The following is a 21,948-nucleotide window of genomic DNA, read 5'->3' as shown; positions in this document are numbered from 1 at the left end:
GATTGTCTCCATAGTTAAGAGTCTGTTTTTTGGTTTGTCTCTTTTTTTCTGTTGTTTTTTTTTCTTAAATTCCACATGAGTGAAATCATATGGTATTTGTTTGTCTTTATCCGACTGACTGACTTCACTTAGCATAATATACTCTAGATCCATCAGTGTTGTTGCAAATGGCAAGATTTCACTCTTTTTTATGGTTTAGTAATAGTCCGTTGTGCATGCATGTGTGCGTGTGTGTGTGTGTGTGTGTGTGTGTGTGGTCAAATTTGATCTCCAAGTAACTAAGCCAGAATTCAGCTCCTTATTGCCAAACTTGAAAGCCCATCATCTTTCCATGCCATGTGATGACATATATAAGTGATGAGGAGCAAGGACTCTGGAGCCTGACTCAGTCTGAATCCTGCTTCTGTTGCTTTCTAATTTGGGCAAATTACATAACCTCTGTGTTCAGTTTCCTTCTCTGTAAAATGCAAATAACATTATTAAATTACTTAATAAGGTTGTTGAGAGGAAATACACACACACACACACACACACACACACACACACACACACACACATATTATAGTGCTTACCCCATCCATTGTAAGACCCTAGTTTCCCTTGGTTGCTGTCATGCTTGTTATTCTTACTTTGGCAAGGGATTCAAACTTGGACTCTCTCATGGGCGGGGAGATGCTCGGTTACCACCAGTTGCTCCAGGGGCTGGTTGTTTCCCAATTAGTGGCAACTCTTCCACTCCTCCTTTATGCTCTTGTTTCTAAATGGGAAATTCCCTGGGGTTATTGTTGCTCGTCACACTCAGTCAGGATTTCTCCCAAATGCTTTTTTAGGCTCCAGAGAACTGACAAGCCCATGTTTACTTTCCAGATTATTTGGGAAAACCTGTGAACCTGGTGAGGGTAGGATGGCTTTTCACTTAGAGTCACCTCATCCAAAATCACAGATGTGTTTTCCTTCTGGGAAATATAACTTACTTGATTCTAGTGTCCAAAAGACAACTTTCTCCGAATGCCTCCCGCCATGGTGCCTGAGTGAGGGGCTTTCCACCTCAGAATGAGGTCATAAAGATGCAATTATTCTTCTCCACAGAGTTGACTCTACCAGGTTCATTTACAAAGTTACTCAGCTGTGACTTGGCCACTTAAATAACTCTGTTGCCTAAAGATATCCCTTGCTGCAGCCATTTACCTCCAAGAATCATGTTCATGTTACAGAAACACAAATAGAAGCACGTTCTGCACCAGCAGTGTTACAGAGGCACATTTTGTCAGTTGTAAATTATATCAGGTCTTGGGTGGGAGGTAGTGAACAATTCTATATTCTGTGAAAGGATTTTATGAGAAATATTAGACCCTCCTAATTTGGAAGTCTCATATGCTAGTTGTATTTTGTTCTGGCAGATTTTAGAAGCAAACAATTCTCTGGATGCCTAAAAGTAATGCCTAGGTTTCTGTTTTTACATATTTAAGCTATGCATTTAGATACAATTCAAGCATTCCAGAGTGTTAACGGTGTTTACAAAGGAAACTGCCAGAGGCAAATTCAGGCAGTTCCTTAAATTAATAATGCTTTTGTTCGCAGTCCAATTTTTCCTTCCAGTTCTGCTAGAGCCAATGTTCATCTTCTCCATTTATTCAGGGGATAATGATGACAATTTCCATTTACACATTGCATTTCATCTGGAAGGCGCTCTCTCTCTCTCTCTCTCACACACACACACACACACACACACAAGATATCACTGTCTGCCACTTTTTGCATGGCAACAGAAAATGCAAACTGCATCATCACAATCATTGGTCAGTGAGGAGAAGAGATACCCCAAAGCAAATACTGAAAGAAAGGAGGCTGAAAGAAAGGCAGGATGGGCGGAAGGAAACACTACACGTTGCCATGTTTGCTTAGAAAGAGAGGGGCCTGGCTTCAGAAACGGGGTTTGTCTGGTAATCACGCCTGCACCTTTGTAGGAATTAACAGTACAGTTGAGTGAGTGGCTTAAGTCCTTGACCTTCCCTGTCAGGTGTCTTTAGGCAAATCATGTGACCTCTTTGAGACTTGGTTTTTGCATCTGTTGAGGGGGTATATTAATTTCTACTTTCCAAGGCTGTGTATGTTGAATATATATAAATAAAGTATGTTGTAGGGGTTAGCAAATGATCACCCATATTCACTGTTACTGATTATTATCAGTGTTGCTATAATTATTACAGTCACCACTATCTATACAAGTGCATCTGACAGGTGCTATAGCTCTGCCTGGCTCCACCTGCCTGATATTTAGTCATACTAGTGGAGACAATCTTGAGCTTTACACGAAAGAGGGAGGGGTATTATCACCAAAAGGCCTAAATTTTAATGGCCTCTCTTGGGCCAAGGAGAATATCTGGTGTTCCATTAGCATAGGCTCTAACACAGCTATTTTAGGCACAAATTTTATTGCACATAAAAGTTATCTGGAGGATTTTTATTTTTATTTTTATTTTCTTTTAAAGATTTTAATTATTTATTTGACAGAGAGAGAGACAGCCAGAGAGAGAGGGAACACAAGCAGGGGGAGTGGGAGAGGAAGAAGCAGGCTCCCAGTGGAGGAGCCTGATGCGGGGCTTGATCCCATAACGCCAGGATCACTCCCTGAGCCGAAGGCAGACGCTTAACGACTGAGCCACCCAGGTGCCCCATGGAGGATTTTTAAAAATACAGATTGCAGAGCCCTGTCCTAAAGTTTCTGATAGAGTAGGTTCAGAATTATTCAGTCTAATAATTTGAATTTCTAAATAGTTCCCAGGTGATGCTGATGCTTCTGGTCTGGGGACCACACTTTGAGAACTCCTGCACATCCAATAGCTAATTATCTTTTGGAAGCCATGTAGAGCCTAATCTCCAGAGAGTGTTTTGTATTTGGGGCCTAGGGGGTCCAGAAGAAGCTGAGGGCGTTAAAGGTGAAGTCAGGGATAGGTTGAACACCTGCAGAAGGTGAAGGTTGAAGGCTAGGACACGCCTCAAGACCCTGTGCACCTAGTTCACAGCACGGGCTGGCACTCTTTTGGGTAACAGTTCCTCTCCTTTCTGCTCTCTTCCTCACTCTTGAACAACTCTTACCCCTGTGGGTTTTCTCTTCTTCCCACCAAGTCACCTCCAGATTGGCCTGATGAACAGACATGGAAAGAGTGTTTCGGGTGGTAGAAAGAGCATGCATCATGGCCGGGAAGTTGAATTTGAGGAGCTAAAAGCAATTCAAATTGTCTGGAGCCTAGGGTACAACAAAGATCAAGCTTGGGAGAATGTTTGGGCAACACAGCAGAAGTCAGGTCAGGAATTGGGCCTGCTCCTAAATACTGTGGGAAGCTACTGCAGGGTATTAATCAAAGGGATGACACTAGCTGATTTGTAATTTCAAGGACACCGTGGGAAATGGACTGGAGGAGCCTGAGCCAGATGGGGAGACGAGAGAAATGGCTCTTGCAGGTGTCCGGGTGTGAAGCTGTGGTGGCCTGGACCTGGGCAAAGCCAGGTAGGAAGGGAGAGACTCATCGTGTCCCGATTTCACTGTAACAAAGTTCTTGAACCACTTCTGTCATTTACTCCAGGAGTTTCTTCCAGTGGCTCCCATGCTTGAGATGCTTCAGAATCACCTGGCGGGCTTATGCAAACACCGCCATCTGAATTTCTGTTTCAGTGTGTAGGGGTGAGGCCCGAGAATTCCCATTTCTAATAAGCTTCCAGGGGATACTGCGGCTGCTGGTCCCGGGGCCACACTTTGAGTACCAGTGATTTATTCCTACCTTTTTGTGAAGAGGATAAGAGCTTTGGGCCTTTCCAGCTGGTAGTGTTCTCAGCTTTTGGTAACCAGCATCCTGGTGTTTATGTAAAACGTTGAATCTGCTCACTAAGGTGCTGCCCCTCAGGATCTGCATTTGACTCCAATTAACTGTCTTGGAGTTGACTCCCTGAGTGAATGACTTGAATAACTCAGCATGACTGTGATGTTTTATTTATTTAAAGATTCCGAACTCTTCTCCCCCACAATCCTATGGTAAACAAGGACAAACCAAAAAACAATTATGAGTTAAATAATGTTTCTTTATTCTAGGAGTTGCTCCTTTGTTCTCTGACTCTTCCCATATTCCCGTAACTCTCACAGATGGCCAACCCTTCGTGATTTTAATTTTGGCAAGGGCCCTCCTGCCCCATGCAGGATCCCATTAAACATGCTTTGATGATGGGCTTAGAAAGTAAAAATCAACTGCAAGGTTGCCTTCCTGGTCTGTTATTAACCGGCTGTCCTGCCTTTAGAAAGCATTAGCAAAGTATGCAGGGGCCTTGGTTGTCTGTTCTTTCTTCTTTTCCTTCTACATCCAATCCTTCCAGGCTAGGTGTTTTTGCAATTTGAAATTTCTTGTTACAGAATTAGTGTGGTTACTACATCGCCTATAGTGAACATACATGCTTCCCACGTGCCCTCCAGAGACGCGAAGGCTTTTGGGGTCCCTGCTGTACCCTCGGCTCCTGTAGGATCAAGCACCTCGGCCACACAGTGACATTAGGACGTGAGAGTGGATTCCTCCAAGTGCTCCTCTGGCATTGATTAAAAGGCGAGGCAGAGGGGAGGGGAGAGAGCCACAGAGGAAAAGAAAATGTTCGCACTGCTTTGTGCTGAGAGGCAGTCAAGGCTGGCTTCTGTGTCACCGAGGGGAGGAGACCAGGACTCAGGGAGAGGAGAAGTCATTGAGGAGGAGACTAGGGGGAAGGTGAGTTCAGAACTGAGCCTGAGGGGCACCTGGGTGGCTCAGTCGGTTGAGCCTCTGCCTTTAGCTCAGGTCATGATCCTGGAGTCCTGGAATCAAGCATCGGGCTCCCTGCTCAGTGGGGAGTCTGCTTCACCCCTGCCCTCTGCCCCTCCCCAACTCGGGCTCTCTCTCTCTGTCTCTCAAATAAATAAATAAATAAAATCTTTAAAGGAAAAAAAAAAAAAGAACTGAGCCTGAGAAAACCTCACACCACCCATTATAGTGCTGTTGAGTGTTAGGAAGGAAATGACTGAGAGATTTGGGGGGGGGGGATTATTTTATACCAGGGAGAAGCCCAGGCTCAAGAAGACTTCTTTGAGGCATCACTTACTGTGCAATGTGTTGACATAGTCTCTCAAGTGGGGTTTATAAAACAAGTACTTTGAGTGAATCTAGTTTTCCCATTGATTTCATTATTAAAATTATTTTACAATGTAATTTTATGGTATAAATATATTTTCATATGTTTATGTGAAATACTTAGATATATATTTATACCATATATGTATATTTACATTATAATATAAACATATTTATAAGTGATTCTAAGTTATAGAAATTATTTTTATGAGTTATATAAATCATTCTAATGAACAAAGTAAGAACTTTTGATGAGGGAAAGGATCAAGTTGATGGCTGGACATTTTAAACAATTGGCGGGATTTTACTTTTCACATTTCCCTAATCTTTGTTCCTATAGTCTGTTCCCTTACTGAGAGGAGCCATCCTTCCTGTCCATAATTGATTGAGATTATTTATTTCATACTTAGAAGCCACCTCTTTCCATATTCACACTGAGCATTTAGAATGCTCAAATGTACTCTCCTAATCTTTTGTCTAATTCAAGTATAGAATATATATATTTTTTATTAATTTGGATTCCACAAGCTTGGAACTTGTGAATTTTTAGGTAGGGTCACTTTAAAAGAAATAAAATTCACTTAAAAATTCATTGAAATAAGGCTGTGTAATGTTTGCCCATTTAAGACAACAAAGTGGCTTTAAGAACTTTGGAAACACCCATTTAAAAAAAATTAATTGCAACTTAAGGCAATATGACTACAATTCAGGCTGAAAATTTGCTGTCCTCATCAAAAATACTTCCTGTAAGTGTCGAGAAACTACCTACCTGACCTGTAGTCTAGGTTGAATTACCTATACTATTTGAAGGTGATAAAACCATATTAAAGTGATTTTTTTTCCTGCCATGGATTCAGTCTGGCTTTTTTCCATTATGTCTGAGTTAGAGCTGACTGTTTGACAATATTCAGCAGTCCTAGTTTACAATACTACACTTTACCAATAGGTGTCACTGTCTAACACATGATCTATTCAAACAAAAAAAATTTTATGTATGGATTTAGAGGTTCTGTAATCCTGATTAATTCTGTACTTTATCAAGATGGAAGGGTAGAAACTTTGAGCCTTAAGCTTCTGTAAAGCAAGGACTCCAGAGGCTGGTGGGGGCAGAGGAAGAAAGCGTTTTAGTTCTTTCAGGGAGAAGTTATGATAGGGCAGAGTTCTTGAGCTCTCCAGCATTCAGAGATCTGTCACTTGGCCGACAACCCAAGTGCCTTTTAGTGATTGCTTGTTGAGGCTTGCTTGCTTTATTTATTTATTTATTTATTTATTTATTTATTTATTTATTTCTCACTCAGCCACGGCCTTCAAGTAACACTGGAGTGTCTGTTAATTCAAAGTCCGTTCAGGGTTCAGAAAGGTTTTTGTCCTGTTACACACAACTGAGTCAGGATATCCCAATGCAATGTTTCAGTCTTTGTCTGGTGAGGTAGACATATGTTCTGTAATAATTATGAAGTTAGCCTTGAGTGCTTGACACTACAGACAACATTTAGGAATTAGAAAGAGAGAAGGGAATCAACTGTTGGATCAATCTCTCTGCCTGAAGACTTGAAGGCCTAAGGAGACTTCCTTCTCTATGATATAAGAGGAAAGTGGCGTTTTCACAGTTTTAGTGAACCTTTTGGAAAGTTCATTTTTCTTCAGCTGCTCTTTGAAAAAAAAAATTATTATGGAAGTTTTGATCATATATGAAATTAGAGAAAATAGTATGATGAATCTCCATATGCCTCTTGCCCAGATCCAACTATCGTCAGCACATGATCAGTCCTGTTTCATCTACACTGACTCTCCTATGCCTTACTCCTGCCTATTGGATAGTTTTGAAGTAAATACTAGACACAATATTACCTCACCCCTAAATATTTCAGTATGTGTCTCTGAGAGACAAGACACTATTTTTTAAGTTATTGTTAGAGCCCAAACAAACAAACAAACCAAAAAACTCTTAACACTATTTCTTCTTAGAAAACAAAACAAAACCCTAAGGAACATTTATTTGTTTTTCACTAAGATTTTATCTTGAACATGCAACTAAACTGTCACCACTCCCACCCCAAATTGAAGAAGGGTTAGTGCAGTGAATGCTATAAAGCAGATATGGAGAGTTTGAAGGACTGGGACCAACATTAACTGACAAAAATCAACTTCCATCTAAATTATAAAAATACTTACATTTAACAAAAGGAGGGGAAGGGGGCCATGGGGGTTTCAGATTGGCCAAGATCCTCACGTTTCATCTAATACACGCAATCCTGGCTGGAGTGTACCACAGTGGAAACAGGATTACTATAACTTGAAACTTCCACTGACGCACACTGTCCACAGTGGTGTTCATGCCCACCACCCCCCTCCCCCAAGGCTTCCAACTCAACTGTTTCCCAGCCTGTTGGGCCTGTCCACGGGGGAGCACGAAGATCTTTTCTTTCATCCAGTCTTTGTTGTAAGGCTGGTATGCCTGGGTATCAGCTCTGTAAACAAGGCCACTGAGATCTGCCAAATCATGGATAAAATCAACCAACTGACTGATATCATAGGTGATACAGAGGCTCTTCAGATGATCTTCATAATTTTACAAACGCAGTCAATGCCTTCAGTCACAGCGTCATAGCATAAGTTCTGCCTCCTGGCCTGTTGGTAGGCTATACCGGCAGAATAGTGTGAGACATGGCCCCAGACTCTCTTGCTGCTGATCCTGCCTACGCCACCGCTGCAATACTATTTCTTTAATATCATTAAATATGCTCTCAGTAGTCACTAAGTTTACCTTATTGTTCCATAACATTTTTAAAGTCCACATATTGCATTTGGTGTTTCCTAAAATTCCTTAAATCTGTAAACTTTCTTTTCCTTCCATTTCTTTTTTAATGAATTTATTTGTTGAAGAAACTGGATCTTGTGCCCCACAGCATACCTTGCACTCCGGGATTGGCCAGTTGCCTCCCTGTGGTGTCATTTGGCATGTTCATCTGTTATATCTAGATGCTTGATCATATTCGAGTTCAATTTTTTTGGTAGAACATTTCATAAATGGTGCTGTGGATTCATTATTCTGTCACATCAGAGTCATATGATGCTCGACACGCTGTCTTTTCATTGTCTTGTATTTTATCTTATTTTATTGTTTGGAATGTTAAGATTGACCAGAGCTGTCGGATCTTGTCAGCCTGATCCATGTGTCTTTCCCCAGATGGCTTTAGCAACCCTGGATGACCATTGTCTAGAGCTATTATTTCTTTAGGGGCTACAAAATACAGATACTCAAATTTAATCATTCCTTCTGTAATTACTAAGTGGAATTCTCCTGTAAAGAAGAATTTTTTTTGTTGATTATTTGATTACACTGGAATATAGTTAATACAGGAAAAGGTAGGATAATTCCCCCCCCTGCCCTGCTTTGTCCAATTTTAGCATGGGATGTTGGTGCCCTAACAAACCTTTATATGGAACCATTGATGTTTTTAAAAAATATATCGTTATGACCTCATAGATTTTGCTTTTTTTTTTTTTACTTGGTGTGACACGTATTGGATGTCTTTGTTTTTTTTATTTGAGTATAGTTGACACACAATGTTCTGTTAGTTTCAGTGTACAAGACAAGAAATAACAAGTGTTGGGGAGAACATGAAGAAAAAAGGACCCTGGTACAGGGTTGGTGGGAATGTAAATTGTTACAGCCACTGTGGAAAACTGTATGACCTCAGGCTTTTTAAAAAAAGATGCATTTTAAGAGAAACAAAAGATAAAATGAATTTATGGAACTTCATCAAGATTAAAAGTTTCTGCACAACCAAGGAAACAGTCAGAAAAACTAAGAGGCAGCCCACGGAATGGGAGAATATATTTGCAAATGACACTACAGATAAAGGACTAGTATCCAAGATCTACAAAGAACTTCTCAAACTCAATACATGAGAAACAAATAAACAAATCAAAAAATGGGCAGAAGATATGAACAGACACTTTTCCAATGAAGACATACAAATGGCTAACAGACACATGAAAAAATGTTCAAAATCATTAGCCATCAAGGAAATTCAAATCCAAACCACACTGAGATACCACCTTATGCCAGTTAGAATGGCAAAAATAGACAAGGCAAGAAACAACAATTGTTGGAGAGGATGTGGAGAAAGGGGATCCCTCCTACATTGTTGGTGGAAATGCAAGTTGGTACAGCCACTCTGGAAAACAGTGTGGAGGTCCCTTAAAAAGTTAAAAATTGAGCTACCCTATGATCCAGCCATTGCACTACTGGGTGTTTACCCCAAAGATACAGACGTAGTAAAGAGAAGGGCCATACGCACCCCAATGTTCGTAGCAGCAATGTCCACAATAGCTAAATCGTGGAAGGAGCCGAGATGCCCTTCAACAGATGACTGGATTAAGAAGTTGTGGTCCATATATACAATGGAATATTACTCAGCTATCAGAAAGAACGAGTTCTCAACATTTGCTACAACATGGACGGCACTGGAGGAGATAATGCTAAGTGAAATAAGTCAAGCAGAGAAAGACAACTATCCTATGATTTCTCTCATCTGTGGAACATAAAAACTAGGAAAATCGGTAGGAGAAGAAAGGAATAAAGAAAGGGGGAGTAATCAGAAGGGGGAATGAAACATGAGAGACTATGGACTATGAGAAACAACCTGAGGGCCTCAGAGGGGAGGGAGGTGGGGGAATGGGATAGACCGGTGATGGGTAGTAAGGAGGGCACGTATTGCATGGTGCACTGGGTGTTATACACAACTAATGAATCATCGAACTTTACATCGGAAACCGGGGATGTACTGTATGGTGACTAACATAATATAATAAAAAATCATTCAAAAAAAAAATTAAAAAAAATAAAAAAATAAAAAAAAGATGCATTTTTATCTAGTAGAGTTACAATTTTAAATGCACAAATGATCTAGTCCCTTTAACTTGGCTATTTATTATCTCTTGACATGAGACCTGTGAATGTGTACAGCTTCTTTGCTTTTTGGCATGACAGGATGTTCTAGGCTTATATAAGTTTATTGCACCAGACCCGAAATCAGCCATCTCTCCAAGGATTTCAGGATTTTTTTTGTGGAAATGATATTTGGAAACCACAATCTGGACACTAGGGGCACTCCGTGTTCCTGAGTTAGTTATTGCTTCCAGACCTTTTGTGTGAACAGTTAGGTAATAATTTCTTTTTAAGTAAATTATATCATGAGTATATTTTGACTCTTGATTCAAATGCAAGTCTACAAACGTCACTGACCTGTATTTCCTTTAACCATTTTTCAGGATTTTATAAGATCCAGCTTAGGGAAAACTGAGTTTATGATATTTAGTTTGAGTTTAAAGAGATACATTTATATGTTTTTTCAGTCACTTTTGTGTAGTTAAGCCATTGATAGCCATCAGTGTCTGAATTAACTTCTATGGTTCCTAGAAGCAGAAACATGGATCCTAGAGTAAAAACTAGGTGTGCAAAGTGTGGAACCTGAAACTGATCTCTGGAAAATTCTTTCAGTCATCAGATGTGTTTAATTGTCGGTGGAGAATTCAGTTTTCATCAACACTTCCTTAAAATGGAAATGCTCTGCTGTTTTGAATATTTTTGATAATGAATATTTTTGATATGAATATTTTTGATAATGAATACAAGTGATAGTATAAGCAAATTAAGAAGCAGCATACATTTAAAAATTTATGGTACTCATACAAAATAGAACTTATCAAAATTCCTGTGTTTGTAGGGCACAAACTTAGACCTACAGACAATAAAAATATATTTCTGTGTAACATTGTATAGTATATGCATTTCCAGTTATCAATACTAAAAAAATTTTGATTCTAGAAAATATGAAATTATCTTTCTACTCTCATTACAAAAATTGATATTAGAAAGTGTGTTCTTATATAAAGAGATGATGAAAAAATTACAGCCAATACTATAAAGATGGTAAATATTAGAAAAGTGTCTTAAGTAGTTAATTAATAAGGATTTGCTTTTTTTTTCAGATTCTGATAGTTGAGTATTTGTCAGTTATTTAAACTTTGTTTTTTTTTGTGATTTCTCTTCTTGATATAAACAAATATGCACTTCCATTCCTAATGTTATATTTTTATTATATATTGTTATTTTTTTAAGTAAGCCCCTCAAATTGTAGAGACCTCAGACCTCACAAAATCTGGAGCTGCTGGGTGCTGGTTATTATTTCTTTATCCTCCCCTCCTCTTAATTTTTTTTAAAATTCAAGTATAATTAGCATATAGTGTTCATCAGTTTCAAGTGTATAATATAGTAATTCAACACTTCTATACATTACTCAGTGTTCATCATAAGAAGTGTACTCTTAATCCCCTTCACCTATTTCACCTCCCTCCCTCAAGCAACCAGCACTTTGTTCTCTATATTTGTCTGTTTTTTTTTTCTTTGTCTCCTTTTTTGGTTGTTGTTCATTGTTTTGTTTCTTAAATTCTACCTATAAGTGAAATCATATGGTATTTGTCTTTCTCTGACTATTTCACTTAGCATTATACCCTCTATTGTTGCAAATGCAAGATTTCATTCTTTCTATGGCTGGGTAATATTTATATCTATCTATCTATCTATCTATCTATCTATCTATCTATCTATCTCACCTCTTCTTTACCCATTCATCTATGGATGGACACTTGGGTTGTTTCCAATCTTGGCTATTGTAAATACTGCTGCAATAAACATAGGGATGCATATATCTTTTGAATTAGTATTTTGATATTCTCTGGGTTGTTCTTTATTTAGCCTCTCCTGATTTTAGGACTTTTCTGTCTGTTCTGTGCCCTGGGACCCATAGATTGCCTTAGCTGGGCTTATGTGCTGTGCTTTTTGACTTCTAAATGGGTTTAACCAGAGAGGTAGCAGCTAGAGTTGAAAAGGAAAGAAAAAAAGTTGGGATATCTATTTCTTTCACTTTTTTCTTGTCTCTCACCATTGTTGGAACAGTGAATGTGCTTCCCTAAGGCATCAGGACTACTTGGAGGAAGGCTTTTGCTCTGTGGTTTTGGCTCCTTTGGGGTTGTGGTAACACCATTTTCTTCCTTTTTCCATTCAGGCCTTGACTTTCTCCACTACGCTTCATCATCCTTGTTGATTTCCTTAATCCTGTTCAAGATTTATTTAAAAAATTTTAAAAAAGATTTCATATTTATTTATTAGAAAGAGAGAGAGAGCATAAGTGGGGGGGAGGGGGAACAGTAGGAGAGGGAGGGAGAAATCCCAAGCAGACCCCTACTGGGCACAGAAACTGACCTGGGGCTTGATCCTACAACCCAGAAATCATGACCTGAGCTGAAAGCAAGATTTGGACGCCCAACCAACTGAGCCACCCAGGTGTGCCCCTGTTCAAGATTTAAGTAATAGTTCTCTTGTTAAATTCTTTCCATTAAACTTTTTTGAGTGTGCCATTTGTTTTCTGCCAGTACTGAGATGTTGAAGTTAAACCTGAGTTGGGAAGGCTGGAATGGGGAATTAATCAAAGCTTATTGGCTCCTTTTGATACATACGATACTTCAGCTTGCACTTCCCTTTTTGTCTGAAAGCTGTGCTGTATCTGGACACTGCTTAGGGCATGGGACCCTCTGCCAAGGCAGGGGTCTCCTGTGTTTAGGTTTTAGCTTTCACTGGGATACCACATACCCACTTTCTCTAAGGGCATGCCTTCTCCCTGGGGTGTTGATACCCAGTAGCATATGAGTGTTTGATTCCCTAAGACATCAGTATTCTACCCTCTCTCTAGTGTTTAGAATGATTCCCCTTCTGCTGCCTAATGCTCACAAGGGTAAATCCCTCTCTTCCTTCTTCCTCTAGTACCTTTAGTATAATATCCGCAGCCAGTTTAGACATTTACTTTATATAAGGAGAGTGTATTATTTCAAGTAACATATGTCTTACATCTTACAAAAATCCCCAGGGCAAGATACTGAAGATCAGAATGAAATGGGTAAAAGGAAAAATGTAAGGAGAATCACAAATTGAAGTTCTGTTATGATGCCCCCAGACCACCCAGAATTGTCGCACGGTGTGTGCTAGTGTGGTACAGAGTGTTTCCTGGAGCCTACTTGCGGCAGAGCTTGGCTTGCTTACTTTCAGATTCATACTCTATCTTTCTCTTTCCTGTTCTGTATGACAAGAAACTATGTTTCTTAGGCCTCTAGCATCTCTGTAGGTTTGGCCAATGGGGTTCCCTGGTATAAAGGAGACATAAGGAAGGGGAGAAGACTTCTCTCTTCTTTGCTTTTGGTGGCATCTCTGGCAGCATCTCTGAGCCTCGTGGGTGGGTCCAGACCCTGCCAGAAAGTGTCTCTCTTTATGACCTCCCTGGAAAGGCCCACTATGGTTCCACCTTATACCCAGTGACCTCAGCTTCTGCATTTGGGAACACAGCGTCCTTCCTGTGTTCCTGTTGCTCATCCCTGAGATGGCTCACCATCTTCTGCTCAGCTCCTTAGTTTTTTCATCACTAGCTTATTCAGTTCCTTAGATTAAATTCTATCTGTTTGAAATACCTCAGGTGGTTTCTGCTTTCTGACTAAAATCCAAATGATAGGTCGTGTTTCTGTCTGATGGGAGAATTTGTTTTTAACGAAATCCCCATCTTTGTCGGAGATTGTTTGTATGTAAAAAAGAGCAATCTCATCAATCTAATTTAAGTAAAAGGAGATTTATTGCAAGTACTCACTGCTCATGAAATCCAAGATTTATTTTAAGTACACAGAAAATGAAATCTGTTCTACTCTCTTCTCTGGGCAGGCTTAACCCTCAGATGGTAGTACAGATAAGTAGATCAAACTAAGCCACAGCTGACTATTTCACTGCAATCCCAGCTCAATTTATACAAGGCTCCTGGAGAAAACCCTTCCCTCTCTTCAGTCCATGGTTAGTTTCAAGCAGTGTTCTTGACAACAGGGAAAACATGGTTATGTAACTACATTATTTATCATCCACTTAGACTTCAACAGACTATGGGAGAAATAACAGATCAATGGTACCCAGAAGACTCTCCATAATACAGGCTTATGTTAACTCTCAAATTTCAAATTCTTTTGCTTGCTGACTTTATTTTTTTCTATGCAATTAACTCCTCTCATACATCTTCTCAGACCTCTTTTTTAATTTTCTTTTTACTTTATTTTCATGTAATTTTTCTATAATATTATCATTAGTGCGGGGAAAGAGCCCTGTGTCTAGGACAGAAAGAATGGGTTATGCACCCTTGTCCATTCGGTCAAACTGTAGCTATAATTGTGAGGTCTCATTTCATTTCATGTAAACATTCCCCAGTTCCCCTCTTATTAGGTTCACTATTTCCATAATGTTTGAGGAACTTGAAAATGTTCTCAACTTCACAGACTATCCATATTTTATTTTTAACTGTACCTTCTTCCAGTGAAATAGCTTCCTCTTCTGATCTATACTGCTGTCTCAAATCATGTTGTAGAAGGGGTCAGAAGCAGGTAGTTCTGAGGGACTGCAGCAGAAGGAGTCTGTGGTGTGATTGCAGTTGTCTACGAGCAATGTGTCTCTGTTCCCATCTTCTTCCAGTTCTGGCTCTTATTTGTAAAATCTGATATAGAAGTAGTAGACAGCCTGCAAAAGTACGGGAAAAGGGCTCTCTATTCATCACTCTGCTCCTGTCTCTCAATTCATACCTAGTTGGTAAGAGATTTGATCATGATCTTCCTATTTTGCCTATTCCTTCCCTCCAAATCATGAGGACTGACTTTTTCTCTCTATACTTTAAGAAGCAAAAATAATGATTCTAACACCAGTCACTGCAACGAGGAAGAGAATCTAGAACGGATTTCCTCTTGGTGGGCTGACCTGTACAGTCCTTAAATTGATAATGACTACAGTTTGTTTGGATCTGTTTTGAGGTTTTACAGAAAGATAAAGCTGCTAATCAAAATTACTACTACTAATCATTTATTTGTTGGTCAGCCCGTACATGTTAAATAATTGCACAATCATTAGTGACCAAGGTAAGGGCACTGAGATTTACTAATGGCTGAATCACAGGTAGCAGGAAAGGTCTGGAAACAGTTACAGTTACTGAACTTTGATAGGGGTCACATGTGGACCTTTGACCCAAGCAGGAGATACTACCAACGAACAAGTATCTAGGGAAGGCAGTCTTCATGATTGTGGCTTTCACTGAGTTGCTACCCTCATATGTCTTTAGATGGAGAACTAGAGCCACTCTCCAGGTTATATAAGTCTACATGTATCATGGCAAAATGGCCAGGTAGAACTGCTATCCTCAATATTTATAATGGCAAAGTCAAGCTTGCTTGTGTAGTAAGCAGTTAAACAGTATGGTCTTTGGTGAGAGATTATGCAGTAATTAGGGTGATATGTGTGTGTGTACAATATGATTTTCTAAAATGTATTTGTAAGGGCAGGAAGAATAGAGAGCCTTCCTACCCCAAACTATACAGGGTAAGGCCCCTTCCTTACCTACCACGCCCAGCCTGAACATTCGGAAAGGACTAAATGTAAATGTAGATCGTGGTAGAATTTGGTTAGAAGTCCAGTTATAGATCAGTTTAGATAAGCTAGAGAAGAAATGGATTGTGAACCACATTCTACTTATGTGTAGAAATAAGGGGACAATTTCCATATAGCAAGATAATGCTATAGACATACCACCGCCAAGTATTTTGACGGAAAGCAAAGCCTCCTTAAAAATCAGCTGATGCACAGCCCTTCCTCCTCACGAAAAGCCAGCAATTAGAGCGATTTCAGACAAGACCCGAGAATTCTCTTTACTGAGTAACCAGAAATCTAGTACATAATTAAATGGAAATTTAGAGCCTATGAAAATCTTCATGGAACATAAAAAAAAGGGCCAAAGAATATGGAAGCAAAAATCTGAATTGTATCAGAGCATAGATATTTTACTTACGACATGACTAAATGTTTCCACCAGGTTGTTTTCAAGCTGAAGTTAGACTTGACTATCAGATACCCGATGCATAATATTTATAGTTTGTGATAGATCATGATACATAATTTTACTATCTCCTTTAGCATTGTTTCCTATATGGGTTCAGACATTTGTGATTCATTAGTTTTACTGCCGTCATAAAATCCCGAGTCAAGAAATCTGTCCAGTGTTGTTACAGATAGAGATCAGTACCAGATGATCTTGGGAGATGTCAGTGAGGAATCTGTCAACAGGCTAAGCCCAGCTTGGGAGCACCCCACAGAAAATGCTGTAGCGTGGCTTATGTCAGACTGTGTATGTCACAAGTCACATATAGGAATCTAAGGAGAAACAAGTTTCCATTGGAACAAGTGGCTAGAAACGGCTGTAAGTTATAGCAAAAGGCCTTGGCATTGGATGCTGGTAAGGTTTAAAGATGACTGCACACGGAGTTATTTGTGCATAGTGTCTAAAAGAACCTAGTTCAATCACTTTGTGGCTCTGTGACCTTAGACTGGGCATTTAGCCATTTGTGTCCTCAGTTTCCTTGTTTGTAAACGGGGGGAGGATATTATAATAACTCCTTATGAGTTGTTGTCAGGATTTGATGAGATAGTACCTGGAAAACACTTGAAAAGAGTGTTCAATAAATATTAGCTAATATGATTAACTTTTAATGTTGATAATAAATAATTATATCAATAATTAATCTCACTGAAATAAAGGCTGATATGAGGTTAAAACTAGTGGATATGGGTTTGGAAGCATGGCTTTTAGTCATGACTCCAGCAGTTGTGCTCCAAGTGAGTTATAGAATTTTAGAGCTGGAATGTGGAAGTGATTTTGAGATTATCTTATTGAATTTCCTCAATTTATGTAAAGAAATCGAGGCCACGGTATTCTTGCTCAAGGCCACACAGCAAGATGGTAGCAGCGTGCGTTCCATTCTGTTGCCCTCTTAAATGAATGTGGCCCTTAGTTTCTTCACGTGGAAATCAAGGCATTGAACTGTGTTAATTTCACCCCAAATTCAAGTAAAATATGGGTTCTTTTAAAGTTCATATTGTTAATGGCTTAAAACGTTAGTGTATAAGTCTGGAAACGCACATATTCTGTAACACAGCAATTTCACTCCCACGCATATATCCAACAGAAATGTATATGCTAAAAGATATGCACTGGAATGTTCATAAGAGCACTATTTGTATTAGCCCCAAACTGGAAATTACCTAAATGGCCATCAGCAGTGGAATGGGTAAGTAAACTGGCACATACACACAATGGGAGATGGGTAACCTACAGTTACCGACAACATTGATGAATCTCACCAGTGTAGTGTTGAATGGAAGTTACACACGAAAGAGATCACATTATGTGGTTCTGTTTACAGAGTCTAAAAATAAGCAAAACAAATGATGCTGTTAGCATTGGGGATGGCATTTATTCTTGTGGGGATAGTAACTGGGAAAGGGTACAAAAGGGTTTCTGAGGTGCTGGTAACGTTTTGTTTATTGCTCTGTGTTCTGGCTGCATAGATGTGTGCAGACTGTGACAATTTAGTAAGTTTTATACCCATGATATGTGTGCTTCTCTGTGGTCTGTTAAACTCCAATAAAAAATGAAATGAACACAGTAAGACACATACAAAAATTTGAGCATCACCTGTTGTCAGCCACTAATTCAGGTGCTGGGGATAATATACTGAACAAAGGTGACACTATTTCTGCCCTCATGGATGTTACTTTTGGTGGGGAGTAGAGGAGTCAACGATTTGCAGTGAAGGAGAGCTAATGTTGTTGCAAAAGTGGAGCTGGCCAGGGGTTTGGTGCATTTATTTGGTAGCTACTTTATAGTCGACATAGATGTCTTTCAATTTGTAGTTAAACATTTGGTAGGGTATCATCTTTCATTCTGTCTCGGAGGCTTTCTTTTAAATATTATTATTTTTAAAAAATCTGTAATGCTTTCTTTTTACTTGTCTGATGATTTCCAAGTGGTTTTAGACTCATTTATCGTCAGTCTGTGAACGGGCATGTGTCCATTAAAGTGTTTGCTTGTGATGAAGGAATAGAAACAGCTAGCTGCTACGGGACTAGATGGGACTTATTAGAGCCATTTAAGTAAGCTCAGCAATGCTCTGTTTACAAAGGAAAGACCATTTGCCTTCTAAGATCTATTGCCCATTTAGTGACCTCACTGACAAATGTAACATTATTCAATATTATTGTCGCATGTTTCCAAAGTTGTACTTTAATTGCCTTTCAGACGAAAAGGATGCTTTAATTATTATGCCTAATTGTGCAGAGAGAACAATTGCAAAAACAGGGATCTGCATTGATGTTCCAATGTGCTTTTATAGAGTAAATGAAGGCCAAGAATCAAAAGAAAAATGCTGAGAAACAGATGAAGAACTCTTTGGGAATGCTCAGACTTTTATTGGGACCACATATAAGCGCCCTAAGAAAAGCAAAGAAAGATGCTAATTAGAGGGGAAAATACAGTGTGTTTTGCTTGATCACTTCTGATTGTGTCAAAATGTCCCTGTGGACTGAGGGGGTGCATAAAGCCTCTAGCTTGGGTTTTTAATGAGGTTTATGCCATTACTTACAGTTTTATGAGTACTGTATTACTTAACAGTGGTTCCTTTTACGGGACTTATGGTGGACATCTTTTCAGTGGTTATCTTAGTCTCTTGTTTTCCGGTAATGTTCCCTTCCTCTCACCTCAGGCAGTGCTGGGTGTGTGGTCCGCCATTGGCCATTTTGCCCAGTGTGGCTCTGACTACAGGTTACAGTTGGTTAGAGTGAAGAGCACATGTTTCAATCAGAGTACCTTTCCCGGACTGTGGCCACAGTTGATTGATCAAGAGGTGGGCATTTGACCCAGGCCTGGCCAATTCCTTCCCCAGGAATTTCAGGTTGGGTCTTAGGGAGAGAAGTTGGCACAGATGTGTGGTTGCTGTTTGTAGATGCCTCCTAGTGCCGTGTGCCACACTCCGTAATGGAAGTGAATCGTGCAGGTGCACAGTGGGGAGCAGAACTGGGAGGTCGTTCCAGTCCCGGATTCCCATTCATTCACAGGGCCAAGGAGACATTCCTGTCCTGGGATTCCATGAGAACATTAATTACCCTTAAATGGCAGAGTGGTTTCTCTACTTGGTCTCGACAGCCTTACCTACGACAATCCCCTTACTCTACACTGACTGTTCAGCAGATGATACCATATATGGGTTATTACCATGATATAATTCGGTAAGCCAGCCGTACTCCCTTTTGGAATAAAATAAGTTTTAAATGAATATAATTAATAAAGGAGTAAAGAAATATTTTAGAATTCCTAAAATAGGTTTATATTTCATTTTATACTTGGAATTACGTTTCACTGAATGACGAAGACTAACTATAGAAATCACTCCGTTTTAAAAGTTGGAGGGGATCTCCACTCTGGATTTCTTTCTGGCTGAAGAAACTGGGGCCTAGAAACAAGCCTACCCAGACTTTATGGCTCATTGGTCCTAGTAGGGCTCTCCCATTCAGGACAGTAAGGAGATTGTACGTAGACCACTACAGAATCTGAGCCTAAAAGGCAGAGCGCTAAATTCCTGAGACAATGGAAGCTGGGGGTGATGGGCTACTGGGAAGCATTTCTCTGGAATGCAAGGAGAATGGGGTGATGAAGTCAATGTCAGGTCCCCAAACACTAGATTCCATTTCACCCTCTTGTTGCCCGACCCATCTTGTGACCCTGTTTTAACAAAGACTTCGCAAGTCTGCATTTTGCAGTTGCCACCTCCTTCCCTCCTTCTTCTAAACTGAGAACTCTTCCTTCTCCCCATCACTCTTTAGTTCTCAACTTCCTCGGAGGGATCAATAGGTTAGGACAGAGTGAACAACTTTCTTGGAAAGATATCTTTATTATCAGCCATTAGAGAAAGGTGTGATTTGGTGAGACTGCCCACGGGATGTGGCCCAGGATGCATTTTGGGAGACTGTTCTTGAAAGGGAAATAACTCAAGAAATTCTTCATAATGATCTCATCCAATCAGAAGTGATGGAGAACTAACCAGAAATTTATATGTGTGTGTGTATATATATATATATATATATTTTTTAAAGATTTTATTTATTTAGTTGACAGAGACAGCCAGCGAGAGAGGGAACACAAGCAGGGGGAGTGGGAGAGGAAGAAGCAGGCTCATAGCGGAGGAGCCTGATGTGGGGCTCGATCCCAGAACGCCGGGATCACGCCCTGAGCCGAAGGCAGACGCTTAACGACTGCACCACCCAGGTGCCCCTGGAAATTTATATATTTTTTGGGAGACAGAGAACACTTCTCTGAATTTGTTTCATTTCTTATGTGGGCAAGTTACCTGACTTCTCTATACCCTACTCAGTTCATTTTTTTTTTTAAGATTTTATTTATTTATTTGACAGAGAGACAGCCAGTGAGAGAGGGAACACAAGCAGGGGGAGTGGGAGAGGAAGAAGCAGGCTCCCAGCAGAGGAGCCTGATGCGGGGCTCGATCCCAGAATGCCGGGATCACGCCCTGAGCCGAAGGCCGATGCTTAAGGACTGAGCCACCCAGGAGCCCCTCAGTTCATCTTTTTAAAGGGGAAAATGGGCTTGTATAAATGGTTGTTTGGCTTAAATGAGGAACTGCCCATGCAGATTTTAGCACTGTGAGCATTTTACTCTTTGTTAGTTATTAACCTGGGAAAGGATAATTTTTTTAAAAAGATAAAATCAAAGATTTCATTTAACTCATTATTAAATGAGTATAACTTGTTCAAAGGGGGGATCCAAAGAACAGAGTCATTTAAAGATCGGGAATATAGAAATTAGCTGCTCTAAGCACTGTCTAGTTTTCCATTGGAGGTACTCAGTAATCCCTTTTGCTTGTTCCAAGGTTCCTGACATTGCTGTAATTATTATTAATTCATCCTAGCTGAATTTCCCCAATTCATGCCCACTTATCAGGAAGGACTCTACTTTTGACATAGAAATCTCGTGTGCCCTCGGGGCGCCTGAGTGGCTCAGTCCTTAAGCATCTGCCTTTGACTCAGGGCGTGATCCTGGAGTTCTGGGATCGAGCTCCACGTCGGGCTCTTCCGCTGGGAGCCTGCTTCTTCCTCTCCCATTCCCCCTGCTCGTGTTCCCTCTCTCGCTGGCTGTCTCTCTGTCAAATAAATAAATAAAATCTTTAAAAAAAAAAAAAAAATCTCGTGTGCCCTAAACCCGCATTTACAACATAAGCATTCCTGTTCATTCCAGGTAGATTTCACAATAGGGTTCCACCAGTACAACTCCTTATTATGGAGCCTTCAATTCTTGGCCATAATTTACCAGCTTGGATTAAAGTCAAAGGATAAAAAAATATGTTGAGGTTTAAACAAGAAAGAAAAACGGAAGTGGTCATGCTGGCAATTTACCCATTTAGAAAATGTCTGGGGCTGTGAAAACCAAATCCACTGTTGGCAGTGCACGCTGATGCAAGAAAGTCTATTTGGTGTGGGGAATAGTACTCAACATTTCATTTTCAGCAATTTAATCAAATCTCTCCTGCTCTCTCAAATATTTATTTAGTTTCCTATAATTTATGGTAACCATGGCACTTAGTATTACCCAGGTGTTAAATCTAATACAAAAAAAGGTAAAAAGAATAGCAAAGAAGTATCAAGTGATGCCCAGGGGAACTTATTAAGTGTATTTCATTGAAATAATCCAATTCACTGAATTGAGGCAGAACTCTTAAAAAAAAAAAAGTACCACTTGAAAGGACTTGGCTCAAATTGGAGCAGACACCTCACCTGCAAGCTGCCCAGATCATTAATTTGAATAATTTCTATTGCACGCTT

The 21,948-nt window shown here is 39.8% G+C and overlaps 1 long non-coding RNA gene and 1 pseudogene across 1 annotated transcript in view; one reads left to right on the top strand and one right to left on the bottom strand.

Annotated features, from left to right (window-relative positions):
* The window catches only part of LOC148109820 (uncharacterized), a 247,058-nt gene that overhangs the window by 11,923 nt on the left and 213,187 nt on the right, over positions 1-21,948 (top strand). The gene's annotated exons all lie outside the window — the stretch shown is intronic.
* Positions 7,384-7,816, bottom strand: LOC123783069 (enhancer of rudimentary homolog pseudogene; annotated as a pseudogene).

This window comes from Ursus americanus, chromosome 6, assembly GCF_024610735.1.
Source record: "Ursus americanus isolate L20-20 chromosome 6, mUrsAme1.1.p, whole genome shotgun sequence".
In the NCBI taxonomy this organism is placed as follows: domain Eukaryota; kingdom Metazoa; phylum Chordata; class Mammalia; order Carnivora; family Ursidae; genus Ursus; species Ursus americanus.
The sequence above is the reverse complement of the archived record's forward strand: the minus strand, read 5'-3'. Positions and strand labels throughout refer to the sequence as shown.